The 20426-nt window shown below is 41.4% G+C and overlaps 1 protein-coding gene across 4 annotated transcripts in view; it reads left to right on the forward strand.

Moving 5' to 3' along the window:
* Window positions 1-20426, forward strand: part of LOC123873221 (eukaryotic translation initiation factor 5) — a 46631-nt gene that overhangs the window by 2357 nt on the left and 23848 nt on the right. For all 4 annotated transcript variants that reach the window (XR_006797639.1, XM_045917958.1, XM_045917957.1 and 1 more), the window contains exon 3: window positions 20192-20297. The gene's annotated coding sequence lies outside the window, so the exon portion shown is untranslated. The remainder of the gene's footprint in view (window positions 1-20191; window positions 20298-20426) is intronic.

A 20426-nucleotide genomic window follows, 5' to 3' on the forward strand; every position in this document is an offset into this window, starting at 1 on the left:
TAATGGATTGTGAAATAAATCAACATGAGAACCCAGTCAAAAACCTCATAATTTATTAATTCGAAATAAATTATTATGTAAAGCAGTTATGTTATACAATATCACCTCAAGCCAAGCCTATTACACAATATCCTACACTTACTAGTATCTAGTAGGTAATATTACACCATGGTATAATTAGGCGCAACACACACCTGCAGAATTGAGTGAAGCTAAGCCCTTTATATAAGCTTTTTATTACTTTTACTTGTGCATGATTGTCATCCTGTCGAAACTGATTTTTTGGCTACTTCCAATTATTATTATTGTCCGATTCAGTTGGAATTTTGCAGATACATGACATCTTTATGTGGTCGACATGCAATCCACTTCCATGAACTGTTTTCGCTGAACCTATATGCTACAAACCGCTAAGATATAACTTAGGCACCTTCAAAACAAGAATGAATAAGTAGCTTCAGGCAAGCGCGCTCCAACTTAGACCTCATCATTGCTATTTTTAAAGTATGATCACCGCCAAGCTCAAGCATGCAATAAAAAAAATACTTTGGATGACAGTAGATGATTAATGATTATGGTACCATTGGGTGTCTCTGTTAATGGAGTTGGGAGATGAATATAACTCTGATGGTATTTGGCAACACAGTCGAATTTGGACTCATTTTCTTTGTTTTCATGAGTAAGGAGGATAGTTGTGTTTGGACTTATATATTTCGTTTTCTTGACTAAGTATGATATATCATAATATATTGAACCAAAGAGGAAGACAAAAAAGCGATTTAATATTGCAGTCATCCACTGCAGGTGTGCGTTGCGCGTTATACATACTTGACTTTCCTCAAAGATAACAATGTTGCATGCCTGGCCACAAATTGCTGATAATTTAACTTAAATGTATAATTTTTAGTTATCAGAAAGGTTATTGCTGACAGATACAAACTTGCCACAAGCATAATCTAAGAAAAAGATGCCATTTAACATAATTAAGTAAAGCAATCAAGTTATGGAATTGTGAGTGGTCATAAATTCTGTGGTTTTTTTTTAGCTTCAAACAACTGTTAGCTTTTTCAAAAAAACTATTTAAAATTTAAAATAATAAAACAGATATTTGACTCATTCGACGTCACACGATCGCTTCCGAGCAGCCATCTTGAATCGATTTGTATAAATACGGCTGCTTGACGGTTTTTAAGCCAGTCTCGCTCCGACTCGAGACTCAACGACTATTAAATACTTTTGTGTTTAGGTCGCCAATTTGATTGAGTGGTTGCAATAGCAATTGCGCCCCGGTCAAATTAATATTGCAGTTAGGTTATTTAAAGATTAAAACTCTTGATAAGCCTCTACGCGTTGTGGCTTATGTCCTCGCGCAAGCTTAATATGAAGGAACATTTAATAACTTATAAAAATAGTTAAATTATAACGCCCCTTTTGGTCTAAGCTTACAGTTCAGAAAGTGGGATAGAATTAACGCAAAAATCCACTTAAAGCATACAAAATATAGTTCACAAATGAATATAGTTCGAAGTTAAGGGACAACCCTGGTCCTAGAATAAAATGTGTTGGGACAACCCTGGTCCACTCATCCCTTTAAGGGACAACCCTGGTCCTAGAATAAAATGCGTTGGGACAACCCTGGTCCACTCATTCAACACCCTTTAAGGGACAACCCTGGTCCTAGAATAAAATGTGTCGGGACAACCCTGGTCCCGTAGTATTACGAACAACCGTGCCCCTATTAGTATTCTGGACAACCTGGCCTAATATTTATTTTCGTCGCTCGAGGTCGAACGACCCAATTTGGATGGCCGACTGTTAGCTTTTTCAAAAAAACTATTTAAAATTTAAAATAATAAAACAGATATTTGACTCATTCGACGTCACACGATCGCTTCCGAGCAGCCATCTTGAATCGATTTGTATAAATACGGCTGCTTGACGGTTTTTAAGCCAGTCTCGCTCCGACTCGAGACTCAACGACTATTAAATACTTTTGTGTTTAGGTCGCCAATTTGATTGAGTGGTTGCAATAGCAATTGCGCCCCGGTCAAATTAATATTGCAGTTAGGTTATTTAAAGATTAAAACTCTTGATAAGCCTCTACGCGTTGTGGCTTATGTCCTCGCGCAAGCTTAATATGAAGGAACATTTAATAACTTATAAAAATAGTTAAATTATAACGCCCCTTTTGGTCTAAGCTTACACAACTTTGAAAACATTGTGGAGGTATCTCGGATATCCAGGTTTTCCTACAATATTTTCCTTCACCGTTAAAGCAAATGATATATGCGTGAAGTTAGGCAATGAAAAAAAAGCATGTCAGCTATCAAAAGTCTCCGTTCATCATGTTACAGGAAAAAATAGAGGATACACAAAAAAAAGAACCACAAGGATGTCTTAGATTCTGAAAGTTGGAATTTACTAGTATTGTAATGGGTTTAATAACTGCCCTTCGAGGTTACCCCACGCCATCGAACGCTAAATCGCTGGACGGCACGGCTTTGTCTCTCTCAAATAAATCGAGCCGGAAGTCGAACCCAGAACCACCTATTATAAGACCATAATACTCATCAGTACACTAGAGAGGTTGTAAAACGAACGACCAGGAGGCAGGGAGGTGGGAATATCATAGTTGTATAGCACGCGACAGCTGGTTGAGATGGCAATCGGGCTATGAGGCGGAGGGACGCCCCGCACACCCGCACGTCACTCGCGTTATCCCGCACCGGGTTAGAGCGGGGGACTTGCGGGTGTGCGGGGCGTCCCCACCCCGATTGTCATCTCGACCTGTCGCATACTATACAGGTTCTAGTAGTTATTCGACTTGAGTTGTAATAGAGTACCTAACTCGCATCCAGCTTCCAGCCTTAAGCGCTCGCTCGATCGATATCCATTTTGCCGTGAAGCGCAAATATTATATTATAGAATATACCTATCTACTCTTGTTTCTATTCAGCGGAAATTCAATAAATACATTAAAGCTTCTACGCGGTACATATTGTATATTATAGTGCTGTACTTTTTAGGGTTGCGTACCTGAAGGATGCCAACGGGACTTTACTACTAAGCCTCAGCTGTCCGTCCGTCCATCCGTCTGTCACTGGGCTGTATCTCGTGAACCTTTATAGCTAGAGACTTGAAATTTCCACAGACTGTGTATAATTTCTATTGTGGCTATAACAAAAATAATAAAAGTTTCAAAATGACTGCCATGAAAATTAAAAAAGTGTAATTTCTTGCACAATGGTACGGAACGCTTCGTGTGCGAGTGTGACTCGCGCTTAAGCGATTTTTTTTTTCCATTACAATTACTTAGCCCTTGTGGTAAGTGTCATCACTTCCTACAAGTGTTAGCCGCTTCCATCTTAGACGGCATCATTGCAGTCAGATGGAAGCGGGCTAACTTGGAAGAAGTATGGCAGTTTTGTAAACCCATATACTTTATCGGTTTCTACACGGCCCCGTACCGGAACGTTGAGTCGCTTAGCAGCATTACTTTGCTGGTAGATAGTTACTAGCCACGACAGAACTCTCCCACTAGGCTAGACTGAGTCAATTTAGAAATAATAAATTCAGAAATTGCCCCTGCCCGGATTCGAACCCGGGACATCCCACTTATAAGACCACAGCGCTCACCTCTGCGCCAGGAGGTCAGAAATACGTCTCAAAAATACATGTGCTTTTTCAAAAATGTTATCTCCTATCTACGAAAATAGTGAATAGCCACACAAAACTTTTAGCCTACTTAAAATTCTGCAGCGGACTATGTCGCTCGGTATGCTCGAGGCAGTGGGTGCAGAATTGCAACTATTTCGCTACTCATTGTTATTCCACGCGCGTCCGTCTCCTGATTGCTGTGAGAACGAAATTCCGGAGTTTGTTTCTTTTTTCGTGGAAACTGGAATTAGCAGTTGGAAATTAGCTTGCTTAGTAGTTGGAAGTAATTTAGCTTATTCAGTACCGGATTTAACAATTAAATATAACTTGCATTAACGGTGAAGGAAAACATCCTGAGGAAAACCTAGGCAGACCTGAGAGTTCTACATAATATTCTCAAAGGTGTGTGAAGTCTGCCAATTTGTATCTTTGAATTTTCCAGGATTAAAATATCCTATCTTACTCTCCAGGGCTTTAACAATATCCATGTGAAACTCGGATTGATCAGTTGCTTCTTTGCGTCGTGACTGAAGGACCAAACAAATACACTTTCCCATTTATAATGTTAGTAGGATTTTAACTATTTATTTCCCACTTGCTTCATTAGACGTTACGTCGTCGGTCGGTGTGCCGAAACATGTTATGTCACTCGGGTCGATGCACTCGCCTTTCTCGCCTCGTAGCTCGTCCACATTAGAGTATACGTGTGTACGAGTACTATGCGTTGCGAGGCGGTGACGTTGTGTCGTTCTACTAGTTCACACTGGCATGGCACAAGGTGCGTTGCGACTTGCGACGTCGTGCGGCGACGCATCGCACGCGCTATAAACAAGAGACCAAAGAGACGAAGCGGGAAGGATAATGCGATGCATTGCCGGTGCGTTGCGACTTGCGACGCCTAAGCGGTCGCAACATACGCATATTACGCATACAGGGCGGGAAGCGGTGACGTCGTCCTACATAATATAAATACGTAGACACAAGTTGCGTAGCGACGCGACGTCGTGCGGCGACGCAACGTACGCGTTACAGACAAGAGACTAAAAAACGCAGCGCAGTATTGTTGCTAATTATCGAGCCTCAATAGCTCAACCGGTAAAGGAGTGGACTGAAAACCGAAAGGTCGACGGTTCAAACCCCGCCCGTTGCACTATTGTCGTACCCACTCCTAGCACAAGCCTGACGCTTAGTTGGAGAGGAAAAAAAGGGAATATTAGTCATTTAACATGGCTAATATTCTTATAAAAAAAAAAAAAAATTAATAATGTTGAAAGGGATAACTGTATCAATTATTTCCTATATAAAAAATACGAAAGATAGTGATATAAATTTTTTATCTCCTTAGTTTAAGAAAGACTCACTTTATGGGATAAAGCAAATGAACACCGAGACGTTGCAACGTCGTGGTAAACAGTATAGCGTTGCGCATTGTCCCTGAGCGCATCAAAATCATGCGCTTCAGCGACGCAACGCGCTTAAAACGCCGGTGTGGCCTCAGTGTTACCTGCCGCGCCTCTCGCTTCGATGATTGATGACGAGAAAATCGGCACATAAACTCTTTCTCTTGTACACATTCTTTGGCACCTTGGAATACAGGTTTGCAGAGCTTTTGCGATAGGCACTACCACCATTGACCCATAGACACTGCGTCCTGAAACAGTTTTCACTTCCTCACACTAAAGCTTGTAAACACTACGTTTTGTTGAATTAAAAAGATTTGTTCATGGCTCCGAAGCACGGGTCTCCTCTTCGAATGAGAAGGCTTTCCGCCATAGTCCACCACGCTGATGAATTGCGGATTGGTAGACTTCACACAGTTTTCAGAACATTTTGGAGAGCTCTCAGGCATGCAGGTTTCCTCACAAAGTGTTCCTTCGCTGTTAAACAAGTGATGGATTATAATAATTGTTACAATCTCACATAACTGCAAATAGTTTGAGGTGCTTCCCCGGAACCGAACCCTCGAGCCCCCGAATAGGAGGCCGATAACTTAACCCTAAGTTATCACGGCTAAAATAATGTATGCTATAAATAACTGTAACATTTAACTTTATCATAGTGATACTTTTCACTTGAAGCGCGACATGCTAGTATCTACTGCTTTGATAAATGAGTCAAGGCTTGTTTGCTGCTCGCTTGCTAGTGTCACTAGAATAATTATTACTAAGCAAACAAGCAATCTATTTTATAAATTTCTTTTATCTTAAAAACCGGTAAAGCGCGAGTCGGGTCACGCGCAATTAGGGTTCCATAGTTGCTCGTCATAAGTATCTTTTATCTAAAAACCGGTAAAATGTGCGTCGGGCCACGCGCAGCTTAGGGTTCCATAGTTGCTCGTCACAGTAGGTATACTTTCTTCTTCTTTTTTTTTAATTTTTTTTTCAACGGAACCCTACGGAACCCTAAAACGCTGTTTTACTTTCATTCGAACCGTTTATTTTGTACAGACAGTACTCAGACATATTTCACATACATTTTTTTAAATTTTTGAAAGGCAAGCGCTTGATCAGAATCACACATGATGGAATGTGATGATGTGGCCTAAGATGAGACGCGTTTACCTAGAAGATGCCTATTCACTCTTGTTTAGCTACACATAGGTATTCAATAGGCAATTCGTCCATCACAATGTCGTGTTAAGCGTGCCGTATCATTCGAACACGGCCTGACGACCCCCAGGGCCCCTGGGGTCACCTCTGAAACGGGGCTCGGCTCCCAGTGTGTACCTACTACCTAGCACGTATCTAATGTCTTCTGAACAATGGACGCCGTTTGTACGAAACTAGCCGACACGCCCTGGCTTCGCATGGGCGCCCTTAAATAAATAAAATACTAACTAGACGATGCCCGCGGCTTCGCCCGCGTATATTCAAGGCGTAATGGTTAGCTAAGTTTCCTTCTCTCTCGCACATTCTAACATTTTCCATGGTTGTGAAAGAATCCGATCACTTTTAACAAATGCGGCTCGGCCCAGTTCTAAACAATAAAATTAAATTAATTTTAGACATATTTTTATACTGACTGACTTTTTTCTTTGTCCTTTGTATGGGATTATGTAACAGAGAGTCCTATATTAACTCTCCGTGGACAGAGTATAGTGAGATTTACGTTTTAGAGAAAACCTAAATACAAAATTATGTTTTCAAAGGATTAAAAAAAATCTGTCAATCTGTTTAATCCTTTGACATCGAAAGGCATGATTAGAAGATAGGATTCAATGTGGATAGGTATTAGGTAGTGAATGGCGAAGTTCAATGGCCGGAAGTTAGTGCGACTAGGCGTTGCTTACGGCGCATATCGACCCATCTCGTGAGTTGATTGCTGATACCGCAGCATCCCATGCGGCACCTCTATTAAGGAAATCCATAGTTTTCCTACTGAGCTTACTTAGATAGTAAGGTACATGCAATGGCGGGCAGGTCATAGAGGCATTAAAGCACTGCTTACCCTAGTTAAGTAACAAATCAAGAAATATAATTTATTCGCAACTAGACTAGATAATGCCCGCGACCTCGTCCGCGTGGATTTAGGGTTTTTAAAAATCCCGTGGGAACTCTTTGATTTTCCGGGATTAAAAGATGTCAACTCCTGGGACGCAAGCTATATTTTTACCCATACCAATCGGTTAAACGGATGAGTGTTTAAGAATCCCGAGGGAACTCTTTGATTTTCCGGGATAATACGTAACCTATGTCTGTCTCCGGGATGTAACCTAACTCTGTACCAAATTTCATCAAAATCTGTTAAAACGTTGGGCCGCCGTAAAAAGCTAGCAGACACACATTCGCATTTATAATATTATAGTATAGAAGTATGGATGTAATACAAAATATTTGGTCTTAAAACTATTGTCATCAGCAAACTATCGCTCTGGCTCACTATTAAGCACGGGCCTCTTCTAAGAATAAGAAGTCTTTGGTCTATCACGTTGGCCAAGTGCGGATTCTTCAGAACTCGAACTCTCAGGCTTCCTCACGTTGTTTTCCTTCACAGTTAAACCAAGTGTTAGTTACTTTCTTAAAACGCAACTCGAAAAGTTAGAAGTGCATGTAAACTGTGTCAACTGCCATCGGCGGTGTTTCCACTAGATTACAACGTGGAGTTATTCAAGGGGCGGAAGAAGAAATCCCTGCCCGCAACGCATCGGCGGCACCTCTGGTGCTGCAATTGTTCATGGGCCGCGGTAATCACGTAGGTGACCCGCTTGCTCGCTATTTTATTATTTAAAAAAAAGTGCGTGCCCGGCATCGAACCCCAGACCATCCGAATAGCTTAACCCACCAACTAAATAACTCCTGAAAAGATTTCTAAGGCAACGAGTAAAATCATTAAATACCGGAGGAGGGTATTCATACATTCGCAACAATTTATCATCGCATACCGCATTGCTAGCGGCGCATAAGGCTCTGCAGGAAGTTGCAGGGAGGGTGCAGGGGGTGTTTAGGCAGGTCGGGGGCCGGGGGTTGGCTGGTGGGGAGGGCGCACGCGCTGTGCTATCGATTCCCCAGCGCGCCCGTCGAGGCTTCAAGCGATTCAAAAAATTAACGATAAAACGCTTGTAACGTCGTTTAGATGAACTAGGACATTTTTTTTCAGGATAGATTATATTCATCATCATCATGATGAATGCGCCCTGCCAGTGTAGGTTGCCACCGGCCTATTGCTGAGCAGATTGAGAAGGGTTTAGGCCGTAGTCCGCAACGCTGGCCAAGCGCGGATTGGTAAACTTCACACACTTTTGAGAACATTAAATGGAAACCTCTCAGGCATGCACGTTACCTACCACGGGCATCACCTAGTTCGATAATAAGTACATTAGCGTGTACTACATTAGTTAAGAAAGGAGCGAAAACAACAATAATGATGATAATGGCACCGGTCTATAGACCTTATTCGGTCGTTAAAGAGATTTCAAATACCTCATTAGTTGTGTGAAACGATCTGCATCTTAGACCTGTTTACGGTAAAGTGCACCCAAAACGACATTTACTTACTTGGATTATAGTATAAAAGTAGAGATTGTACTTGGTATAAAATGGACACTTCTTACGCGCCATTTTTAACCCCCGACCCAAAAAGAGGGGTGTTATAAGTTTGACGTGTGTATCTGTGTATCTGTGTATCTGTCTGTGGTATCGTAGCGCCTAAACGAATGAACCGATTTTAATTTAGTTTTTTTTGTTTGAAAGGTGGCTTGATCGATAGTGTTCTTAGCTATAATCCAAAAAAATTGGTTCAGCCGTTTAAGAGTTATCAGCTCTTTTCTAGTTTTCTTGTAGAAAAGAAGGTTAGATAACCGTTAGGTTCTTAATATTATGTCAATTGACAAATGTCAAGCTGTCAAGATGGACGTTGCCTAAATAAATACATAATTATTTATTTGAAAATGATGTTTTGGAAAACTCAAATACTTTGGATCGTCGGGGGTGTTATAAATTTTTAATTTACACTTGTAATTCTATGAGTCAACTGTGATGTCAAAAGTACGGTTCACCCATGGATTTAGCAAGTACCTAATAATTCTTGTCTAAGTAGGTTCAGCTTTCAAATAAGGACTAAAATCGTACTTTTGGCAAGATACTTGACACACAACGTTAAAATGGCGCGTGAGAACCATCGATGTGTGAGAACTCATTTTTTACGCATTATAAAACGTTTTTACATTATCTTATATGTTGGCAGTGCCCTCGTTTATCTTGTAATGATTATAAACTTGACTTCTGCGAGGGATCAATTACCTACCGACCTACGTTAATTGTAATCGCTTTAGCCCTGCTGGTCCATTCAGGACTTTTTGAACTGCTACCTCCTTTATCTTTCTACTGTCGTACTGCAAGGCATCGTCAAGGTCTGCAGTCTACGTACTTAGTCGAAATTCCATGGATATGTACAAAACGATTTGCCTCCTCGTTCCTAATTCGAACCGCTCGCGCGAGGATAGGTATGGAATGGCCTTCCAGCATCTGTGAAAGGCAGATGGGAAAAGTGATGCCGGAAGGGCTTTCCATATCCTAGCGGTTTGAATAGACACCAAAAGGTAAATTGCTTCATAAGTGTCTGTAATTTGGGGTACGTACGGGTGCAGGTGCTTAAAGTCGACAATACGCTGCAAAATGCCGTGCGGAGGTAGCGCGACTGTACCGCTACGGCCGCGCTGCTTTGTAAATCCATATAAATAATAACGCGCGACTGCAGCGCTACACCCGCGCTACACCCGCGCTGCGGCCGCGCATCAGTTCATCTATTTATATTTATATGGATTTATTATACAAAGCAGCGTGGCCACAGCGCTGCAGCTGCGTTGCATCCGCGCGGGACTTTGCGGCGAAGGCGCCCTTAGGCTGAGATCTATAGAGCGCACTTTGACTTTGCTCAGACTGTTAAAACGAGACAGCGTTATACCGCTGCCATCATTAATCTGTCTCGTTTTAACTGAAACTTAAGTATAAGCAAAGTCAAAGTACGCTCTATCGATTTCAACCTCACAATCTTGGCGTTTCACAGACTCACCAGACTATGTCGAAATCAGTAACCAGCAGTTAACATGTTGACAATAATTAGCTTGCAACAATGAAATTAACCTTGACTCCGTGACGTTGCGCTCGCCTCTGACTCGCCTTTGCATAACCCGACCGATAATTACCGCTTATCCATTAATACATGCCTAGAAGTTTTTTTTAAATTTATCGACTAGCGCTTGGATGCAATCAGACCTGTTAGAAAGTGATGATGCAGCCTAAGATGGAGCGCGCTTGCCTAGAAGATGATGACTATTCATTCTTGACTTGTACCCATATTAAAAGTGGAGGGGAAAGCTGATGCCGGAAGGTTTAACACGATACTTCGATGGTACACTATATATGGTATGGTAGTATGGGTGGTATATCCGTGATGAGGGGATTTGGGAGGGAGGGACCTTGAAGGGGCTTCCATACGCCACAGTCTTGCGCCGTAACTATTCAGCGGCTCCTTGCGACTCATTTAAGGTCATCTGCCCATGTCCACTTAGTGGGGAGTGTTGCAATGTTGCGCTATCCCCAACGTCTATCAAGTTTTTGAACTATGCAGGTTCCTGCCCATTGCCACTTCAGCTTCGCAACCCGTTTATCTTTGTCGATTACTCTGGTTCTCCTACGGATCTCCTCATTTCTGATTTGATCACGTAGAGAAACTCCAAGCATAGCTCCCTCCGTCGCCCGAGAGTGAATCGAGCTTTCGAGGCCCATAGTTAGCGATCAACAAATTCCTGATAGGCCGGCAACGTATTGACGGTTCCTTTGCTACTGCAAATGCTCATGGGCGGCGTTTAATCACTGAACATCAGGTGACCCGCCTGCTCGTTTGCTCACAATTTTTATTTAAAACAAAAGCTACAAGATATAAAACCCATTTTCGATCGAATTGTTGAATTAGAGACAACTCAGGATATCCTTATGGGGTGTTTTGGAGCGGAAGATCGCAGAAAATCACAATTTAACTCTCCACTGATCATCAAGGCAAGCTCGAGCGAACGACAAACTGAGAACTCGTATATACACGGTACACTGAGCTTTCTATTCGATACTTTATGCCACAACAGCCTAAAGATATACTTCATAACGACTTCTAACTACACACTAAATTACTTATCAATCATTCCAAAAAAAAAAAAAGTTTGTGGGTCGCAACTCATTTTTTGGGCTCCGTACCCAAAGGGTGCCAATGGGACCGTATTACTAAGCCTGCGCTGTCCGTCCGTCTGTCCGTCCATCCATCAGTCCATCGGCAGGCTGTATCTTGTGTATAGGTAGAGTTGAAATGTTCATAGAATGTGTATTTCTATTGCCTATATAACAAAAAACCACCATGAAACTTTGAAAATTAAAACGATAGTACGCCACCCTCGTATTCACGAGATACAGCCCGCTGACAGACGGACAGACGAACAGCGGAGGCTTAGCAATAGGGTTCCGTTGGTACCTTCGGGTACGGAACTCTAAAAAGGTAAACATTTATTTTGTAGCCATCGTACATAGAATCAGATAAATACCACTATTGACACCGGAAGTGTCACCATTGATGGCGGACTGATGACATGAGTGACCGGATGTTGCTCTCGTGCTCGATGATATGGCTTTTCTATGGTACCGATTTTGGTACATGTATATTATTATAGAAACACATAAAACGAGGCCAATTTAGTACCAATTCTTCATACATACCTATATGACATTATAAATAATAAAATATCGGTTGATTGATATGCCGACGCACTTTTGGTTCCTTACTCGCCCCCAGACTGATTACAGGCATAACATATAGCTGAATAGGTTCCTGCGGTAGTGGAGCGGAGCGGAGTGCTCAGTGACTCGCCCTCCCGCACCGCTACACTACCGCAGGAGCCTGCTCAGTTATGCGCTATACCTATATACTAACCCATACTTACCATTAGCATTCCACGGCTCATCCGTTTAACCGATTTTGACGAAATTTGGTACAGAGAAAGCTTACATCCCATGGAAGGACTTAGGATTCTTTGGTTCCGGATAATCAACGAGTTCCCACGAGATTATTAAAGTACCTAATTTAAAGTAAGTAGTAGAGTCTCAAAATTGACATGTATTCATGAACAAATAATCATTAGTATTTTCAAAGCAATATAACTATACCAAGTGGAGTATCATAATATGAAAGGGCTTTACCTGTACATTCTAAAACAGATTTTTATTTATTTTTACGCATAATAAATAGTCTTTGATTTATTGTGCAAAATGTCGAAAAAATTACCCAAGTACGGAACCCTGGGTGCGCGAGTCGGACTCGCACTTTAAAATCCACGTGGACGAAGGGGCATAATCCAAAAACTGTAGGCAAGATATTATTATCTTGATTGTTGATGGCAGTCCATGACAATTAAAAGTTACCGTTAATTAGAATCGGTAAACAATAGAGTTCGGCGAATCTGATACGACGGATCATGTCGCAGTAGGCGGGTTGCGGGTTACTTCGTTATTTGACACCCGGCGATATGCTGCAAGTCAGGGGAGATTCGCTATAAAACTATTTAAAAACCCGGTCAAGTTCGAATCTGACTCGCACTCAAATACTTCCGCACCATCTGCGTCGTACAAGATAAATAACCTAACCTAACCTAACACTCTTATGTACAACACTGCAAGCCAGCGCCATCTATATGTGATTTAGTCAAGTGAGTTCTTTCGTGAGCATGTTTTTTTTTTGTGATGTAACCACAAATTCATGGTTTCCGGATTTTTTGCTTTACTTGTGCTATAACATCTACCAACCTGCCAAATGTCATGATTCTTGGTCAACGGGAAGTACCCTAAGGTTTTGATTCCCTTTTCTTAACAGACGCGACAAACAGACAACAAAGTGATCCCATAAGGATTCCTTTTTTCAAAGGAAGTTACATTAAAAGTAATGTACGGAACCCTAAAAATTAAAAAATACAACTGCCCCGCCAAAAACGAACTTAAAAAAATATTTAAATCAGTGTCACTCGGCATTATGTGAGGGTTTCTTACATACATACCCATATTATATCCAAATCTTAGGATCTTAATTAGGCATTTAGCAGTTATAGTGGAATAAAGAAACGCACACACAGTACCCGCGCGCTAACCCGAAAGCTCGGGTGCCGTGCGGGTGTCCCCACGCCTCATACATCGAATGCCATCTCGACCTGTCGCGGACTGTACATACATGGACCCTGAAAATATCACACTGCTGTTTTGGGCAGTCGTATACGACTGTTATAACAATCTCGCTTCCGCTTATGGATTAAACCATCACAAGGCAATTAATGAATGTCGCCATAAGGAATGCCAATCGGCATTAAATATTGTAACGTCGCAGTAGTTTTCACTTGCGTTGCGGATGATACCATTTCCGGTGTCAATATTACACGTTGTTGTGATATGAGCTGTGACATTTTGTAACGTAAGAATGCGATGACATTGTAGTTGTATATTGTTTTGCGTACAGGACCGGATGTTTTCGTAGCTTTTAAGGGTTCTGTACTTCAAAAGGAAAAAGGAATCCTTATAGGATCACTTCGTTTTCTGTCTGTCTCTGTCTGTCGTGTCTGTCAAAAAACCTATAGAGTAGAATTATTATTAATAGTTGTCCTAGAATCATGAAATTTGAATTTCGTATCTCAAAAGCAAAAGTCGGCCAAGTGCGAGTCAGACTCGCGCACCGAGGGTTTCGTACTGTGGTATTTTTTTTTCGACATTTTACACGATAAATCAAAAACTATTATGCATAAAAATATGTTCTAGAGTGTACAGGTAAAAAGCCCTTTCATATGATACCACAAATTCACGGTTTTCAGATTTATTCCTTTACTTGTGCTATAAGACCTACTTTCCTGCCAAATTCCATAATTCTAGGTCAACGGGAAGTACCCTATAGGTTTTCTTGACGATACGACGGACGGACGGACGGACAGACAAACAGACAACAAAGTGATCCTATAAGGGTTCCGTTTTTCTTTTTGAGGTACGGAACCCTAAAAATGGAACCCTTATGAACTTATGGCCACACTAATGAATGTAAGAAATCAGATCTCAGAAATAGCTTAATTTCAGCAGTGATGGAGGCAAACGCTAAAGTTGCGTTTTTTTTTTTTTTTAGAAAATATGTAGGCCACTTCATTAGTAAGTATAAAATGTTTTGGGCGAAAAGTCGACCATTTAATGAAAGAGAACCTTCAAACACGTCGGGTCGAGTGGCAATCCAGCGCCGCGCCGCGTGAGAACGTTAAAAGCTGAAAAATATGCTTGTACTTTGTGCAAAAAAGCCGGCCAAGTGCGAGTCACCTGAAACTTAAGTCGAAACTAAGTCAAAGTTCGCTCTATAGATATCAACCTAAGACGAATTACTTGCACTTGTGGGCTTGCAGTGTTGTATGCAGGTGTCATGTTATGTACCTTACACAGGGTGTATTAAGGCCATTCTTACGTTATGATACTTACAGACGACTAGTATGGCGAGTCTCGGAAATGAGCTTCCGAAGAGTATCTCACATACATTTGTAAAGAGATTCGGACACTTCGCTACCGGTATCCTACGCGTCTGCTACAAGTGTAGCGAGAGGCTTCGGCCGTGGCTAGTTACCACCCTATTGGCAAAGCTGTACCGCCAAGCGACTTAGCGTTCCGGTACGATGCCGTGTCGAAACCAGAGGAGCATGGTTCGTGAAAACTTATGATTTTCAATATAGCGGAATTTTCATGCGCTGCGACGGTATAGTGCGACTGGTTGAGATGGCAACCGGGGTGGGGACACCCCGCACACCCGTACAGGTGATGTGCTGCGGGTGACGTGCGGGTCTCATACCAACCTGTCGCGTACATCGTCTCTTGTAAGAATCGTAATGTATGAAGGGCCTTACAGGGTACGGAACGTCTGCAGTCTGCCCTCGCAGTGCAAGCCTCAGGTTACTAACGAAGCCTGCAATGCGCTACGCCGCGTGAACTTGCGTCATTTTGTTTTAGGACCGCCGTTTTATATAGATACCTACGGTCTATTTACTAGATGATGCCTATGACTATGTCCGCCTGAATTTTTGATTTTACGGGATAAAAAGTAGCCTATGTAAACTCTCCAGGCCTTTAGCTATACCCATGCAAAAAATAACGTCGATCCATTGCTCTTGATTAGAATTGAATAGAAATTCTTTATTTAATATTGATATTCATTATTGCAACTTACCCCACTTTACTACCTACTAACCTTTTAAAATATCATTGTATTTAAATCTTTTGTACTAGCCTTTTATTAACGTTTATACTATGTATCTTTTTAGCTATAAACAATTATATCTTTGTAAATATTTTATGTATAAAAGTTGTAGGTTAGTCGAATAAAATAAAATAAAAATAAATTTGCATGTGTGTTACAAAAGATGATGATAATTATTATTATAAAAGTTCAACACATTAGCCGTCGCGGCGTACAATTAATATTGTAGTAGGTAGGTGGGTGATTGAAGAACAAACCAACAAACAAACACTTTCGCAATTACTATAGGTATACTATATCTACAAATCTACAAATTTGAGATGTCGCTCTAACGCGTTTTAAGCAATTAAAATATGTTATCAAAACTACATCTGAGACTTTCTTTCGACAATCGTTGACTAAGTAGGTAGGTACATCATGGACCTAGGAATCAGCTTAGTTTTTTTGACGGTTTCCCTAGCGCGGTGGTAAGCGAAATTATTGATCTAGCCTGGTGGGAGGCTTCGGCCGAGGTTAGTTACCACCCTACCGGCAAAGCCGTGCCGCCATGCGATTTAGCAATCCGGTACGATGCCGTGTAGAAACCAAAGGAGTCTGGGTTTAATGAAAACTGCCATACCCCTTCCAGTTTAGCCCGCTTCCATCTCAGACTGCATCATCACTTACCACCAGGTCAAAGTGCAGTTAAGGGCTAATTTGTATCTGCATTTAAAAAAGAAACTGATTAGTATTCAGTGTTCTGCTAAGTAAATATAATTTCCACGTGTAAAATGCATAAATGTCTCAAAACTTTCATATGGAAATCAATCAATTTTCACACAATCATTCGAGCGCAGCGAATCACGTTTGATAAGGCGTTGGTGACCGTGACAGTGGGGCCACGAGCTTAGTGTGACAGGCGAATAGAATAAAATAACTCCTCATGCTACTCAATATTGGCGAAGTGCATTTTGCTGGGCTGGCACTACAAAAAGCCACCTAACAAGAGAAGAAGAAGAAGAAGAAGAATAAAATAACGTCCAATCCAATCCATCAGCCTCTATGCATCCACTGCCTGACAAAGGGCTTTTGAAGAGTGCGCCACCAAAGGGCCCCGCTTTCCTTCCCACCACTCTGTTCAGCGGGGTGATTCTATATTGCTGCTTCACTGAGAGTTATAAAATAATAATGCATAGCAAAACGTCAATGGATTTTACCCATATAAGGTGGTAAAATAGGGGGTTGAACTTTGTGTAGTACATGAGAAGTCGCGGTAATAAGCTAGTTCTATTCTAATCGGTGTGCTTTAGACGTTCCTTGCGAGAAGGCAGTGGCCAGTGGCCCATAGTAACCAGTTAGCCAGTCGTCAGAGTCGTCACCCGCGTCGGCTAAATCTCGCTATGCCGAACACAATGGCTGCGTCGCGCTTTACAGCCGGAAACTATAAATCTGTACGAAATGCGAAACTTGACGCAGGGTTGCCATTCTAACTATTGGAAACCAAGATTACAATAGCCTCCCGTTTGGAAGTCTGAAACCTAAAGTACCTAGGCTCTAATTCAAAGTCAAATAATTTATTCAAACTACCTACCCATTGTACACTGTTTTACTTTTTGATTGTCGATTGTTGGAATCAAAGCCTCGATAGCTCAACGGTTGAGGAGCGGACTGAATTCCGAAAGGTCGGCGGTTCAAATCCCACCCGTTGCACTATTGTCGTACCCACTCCTGGCACAAGCTTTACGCTTAATTGGAGGGGAAAGGGGAGTATTAGTCATGATTAGCATGGCTAATATTCTTTAAAAAAAAAAAAAAAGAAAAGCAATCAGAATGCGCATCAACCATAGTTCACGACAGCGTCGAGGCTTTGATTTTATTATTATTTACTAGCTGACTTTTAAAATTCCCGTGGGAACTCATTTATTTTCCGGTATATAAAGTATGCCTATGTGTTAATCCAGGGTATAATCTATCTCCATTCCAAACAGCCAAATCCGTTCTGTAGTTTTTGCGTGAAAGAGTAACAAACAAACATCCATCCACCCATCCATGCATACTAACTTTCGCGTTTATAATATTAGTAGGATTAAACGTCGAGGCTTCACTACTGGCAGGCATTAAAATATGTAGCCTAGGTATCTTTGATTTCACTTCACCTCTACTCTTAATGCTTATATTCGATCAGGATTCTGGATCAAACCGAGTGTTTCTTCACTCTAGTCCTTTAACATCCAGGCTTTTTTTGGAAGTTAGTAGGTTTGGCGGCCCTACGGTGGCCAAAAGCAACATAATATAATATTTTACGACATTATAACTGTGTGTGTAAAACGCATTTTTCTTGACCAATGGTAACGTTCAATTTCAAGGACAAACCCATTAACATAATCGAGTAGCAAGTGTGTGCAAAAAATCGAAACTTGTACTTGGCATTTTCGTATTTATCGCAAGTGTTTAAAGTATATATTGGTCTGATTTGTATCGATTTTATGGTAATGCCACGTTCATCGATGTACACAATACACGTGCTGTTTGTTTTGAATTCGCAAGTCGTCAGACAATAACTTCGCAGCCAAAGATTGGATCACCTTGGCTTAAACTGCCTTCGATTTACGAAATGTCAGTTCGTGCTTAATACGCTAATATTATTGTTTTTCGTAAGTCACACGCAAATTACAGTTAATTTTTTACCAACTTGATTTTTAGGGTTCCGTACCCGAAGGACCACAAAAGGACCCTATTACTAAGACACTGCTGTCCGTCCGTCGTCCGTCCGTCCGTCTGTCTGTCAGCGAACTGTCTCGTGAACCATAATAGGTAGCGACCTGACAAAGTATATTTCTATTGCCGCTATAACAGCGAATACTATAATTTTCTAAACTATCGCCATGAAAATTAAAAAATAAATAAAGTGTTATTTCTTGTACGATGGTACGGAACCCTTTCTGTGCTAGTCCGACTCGCACTTGACCGTTTTTAATGTTCAAGATAAGTATGTAAAGAAACTAAAAGTACTTCACATTTTTAGTACAGTTCCGCTTAAACGATAGGCGTTGTTTCAATTCTATCGCATTCCATCAAATACTTATTTATCATCACACTAAATCATTGACAAGGGAAAACCTGTCGAAGATTAAGTACCTACAGGAATAATTATTGTGGGTTTCCTAAGTTGGTATGGATTTTTGGCTTTGGGTTTTTCCAAAAAGCTCATAAACTACTGTCTCAAGTCTCAACGCTATCAAAAACATTTGCGATATACAGTCTTTGACAATATAATAAGATCTTCAACTAGTTCAGTTTCGGGTGGAAAAAAGACGATGGAAAATGTGCCTAAGATAGCTTGGCACTTGGCGTAACTGAACAAGTATGTACAAGGTCGATATTTAGGCTAACTTAATTCCTCGACCTGAGAGTAGATCCAGTAATGGACTCGGCCGATTAGTCGGTAATATGTCGACGAGTTAGCAATAAGTGTCGGAATATTCAACAAAAATTTTGTTTCTTCGAAAATTACACTGCATACAATGCCGCATAGTAATAGCCGCCACAATGCTCGACATTCTATGCAGCACTCTTATCACCCCTGCACGGACGTGGCCTTATCAAACGTCTGTGAATGCTTGTAATATGAAACAGCTCGCTCAAAGCTGACGTTTGCTCCACTTGGCTACTGGCATTCCGATGTCACGTCGACTTAGCTGAAAACCAACGATTTATTGTGTTTACTCGTATTACGTTTCGCTGACGTCATACCAACGTGCTGCTGACCTGATAAGGCGATTAAAATTAATCTTAGTGTACCACGCCGATAAAAAATTTCTTCGAAGTTATCAAATTTTTTAGTTGAAGTTTTTTTCCTTCCAGTTTCCATTCAAAAAGACTTATCTATCTAAATATATAAAGGGGAAAGCTGACTGATCGTTTGACTGACTGACTGACCTATCAACACACAGCTCAAACTACTCAACGGATCAGGCTGAAATTTGGCATGCAGATAGCTATTATGACGTAGACATTTCTTTAAGAAAGTATTTTTGATAATTCTATCTCTAACAGGGTAAAATAGGGATTAAAAAAGTGTGTAGTCCATCAAAAAAATTTTTTCTGGCACCCCAGTATCAACTCCTTCCATCTAACATGCGCGTTGAAATCCCTAGAGCACCAAAATTACGTTACTATGTACTCTATTGACTACAATGGGTATTCTAAAAAGTTATTTGAACTGATACTCTTACCTTCCCAGTTTTCTGGTCGCATCTTACGTCTCAGAAAAAAAATTCTTTCCTACCTTTCCGTTCCATTCCATTCCTGTAAGCGTCCACTGCTGGACATAAGCCTTTCCAGGAGTGCGCTACCAAACACGGTCCTCCGCCTTCCTCATCCACCCGCTTCCCGTCACCTTCTTCAGATCTTCGGCCCAGCGGGCTGGAGGTCGTCCCACACTGCCCTTACGCTACGCGGTCTCCATTCCGGAACACGTCGGCCCCATCGGCCGTCGGTTCTATAACAGACATGACCTGCCCATTGCCACTTCAAGCTTGCTAATCGTTTGCTATGTCCGTCGCTTTTGTTCTTCTGCGAATTTCCTCGTTTTGGATTTATCCCTGAAAGTGACACCCAACATAACTCGCTTAATAGCGCGCTGAGCGACTTTAAGTTTGTGGACGAGGCTAACTGCTGTCAGTGTCCACGTTTCTGCTCCATACCACCATGTGGCTGCCAAATTAGGAACCAGCTTCCAGACCCTGTGAATACGCTCAATTGCTCACAAGAAGAACACATTTACTGAAAGCGTATTTGGTTGTTGCAGAGACATCAGTACAGTGCGAGGAGAGTGGTCGGTTTGTCGCGGCGCGGGGTACCGGCTGTCGACGAGCGTGCATGACGCTTCACACACCAAGCAATACTGCTCGCAGGTAACACTTCCACGTGTCATGATCCCTTTTCCATATATGTCCAGTAATTATCTCCAGGTTGAACTGAAAATTTCACTTTCTCTCGATATCTTTTTAAGGAATTTGGAATCAGAATTCTCGTTCATTATA

This window comes from Maniola jurtina, chromosome 16 (assembly GCF_905333055.1).
Source record: "Maniola jurtina chromosome 16, ilManJurt1.1, whole genome shotgun sequence".
NCBI classification, from domain to species: domain Eukaryota; kingdom Metazoa; phylum Arthropoda; class Insecta; order Lepidoptera; family Nymphalidae; genus Maniola; species Maniola jurtina.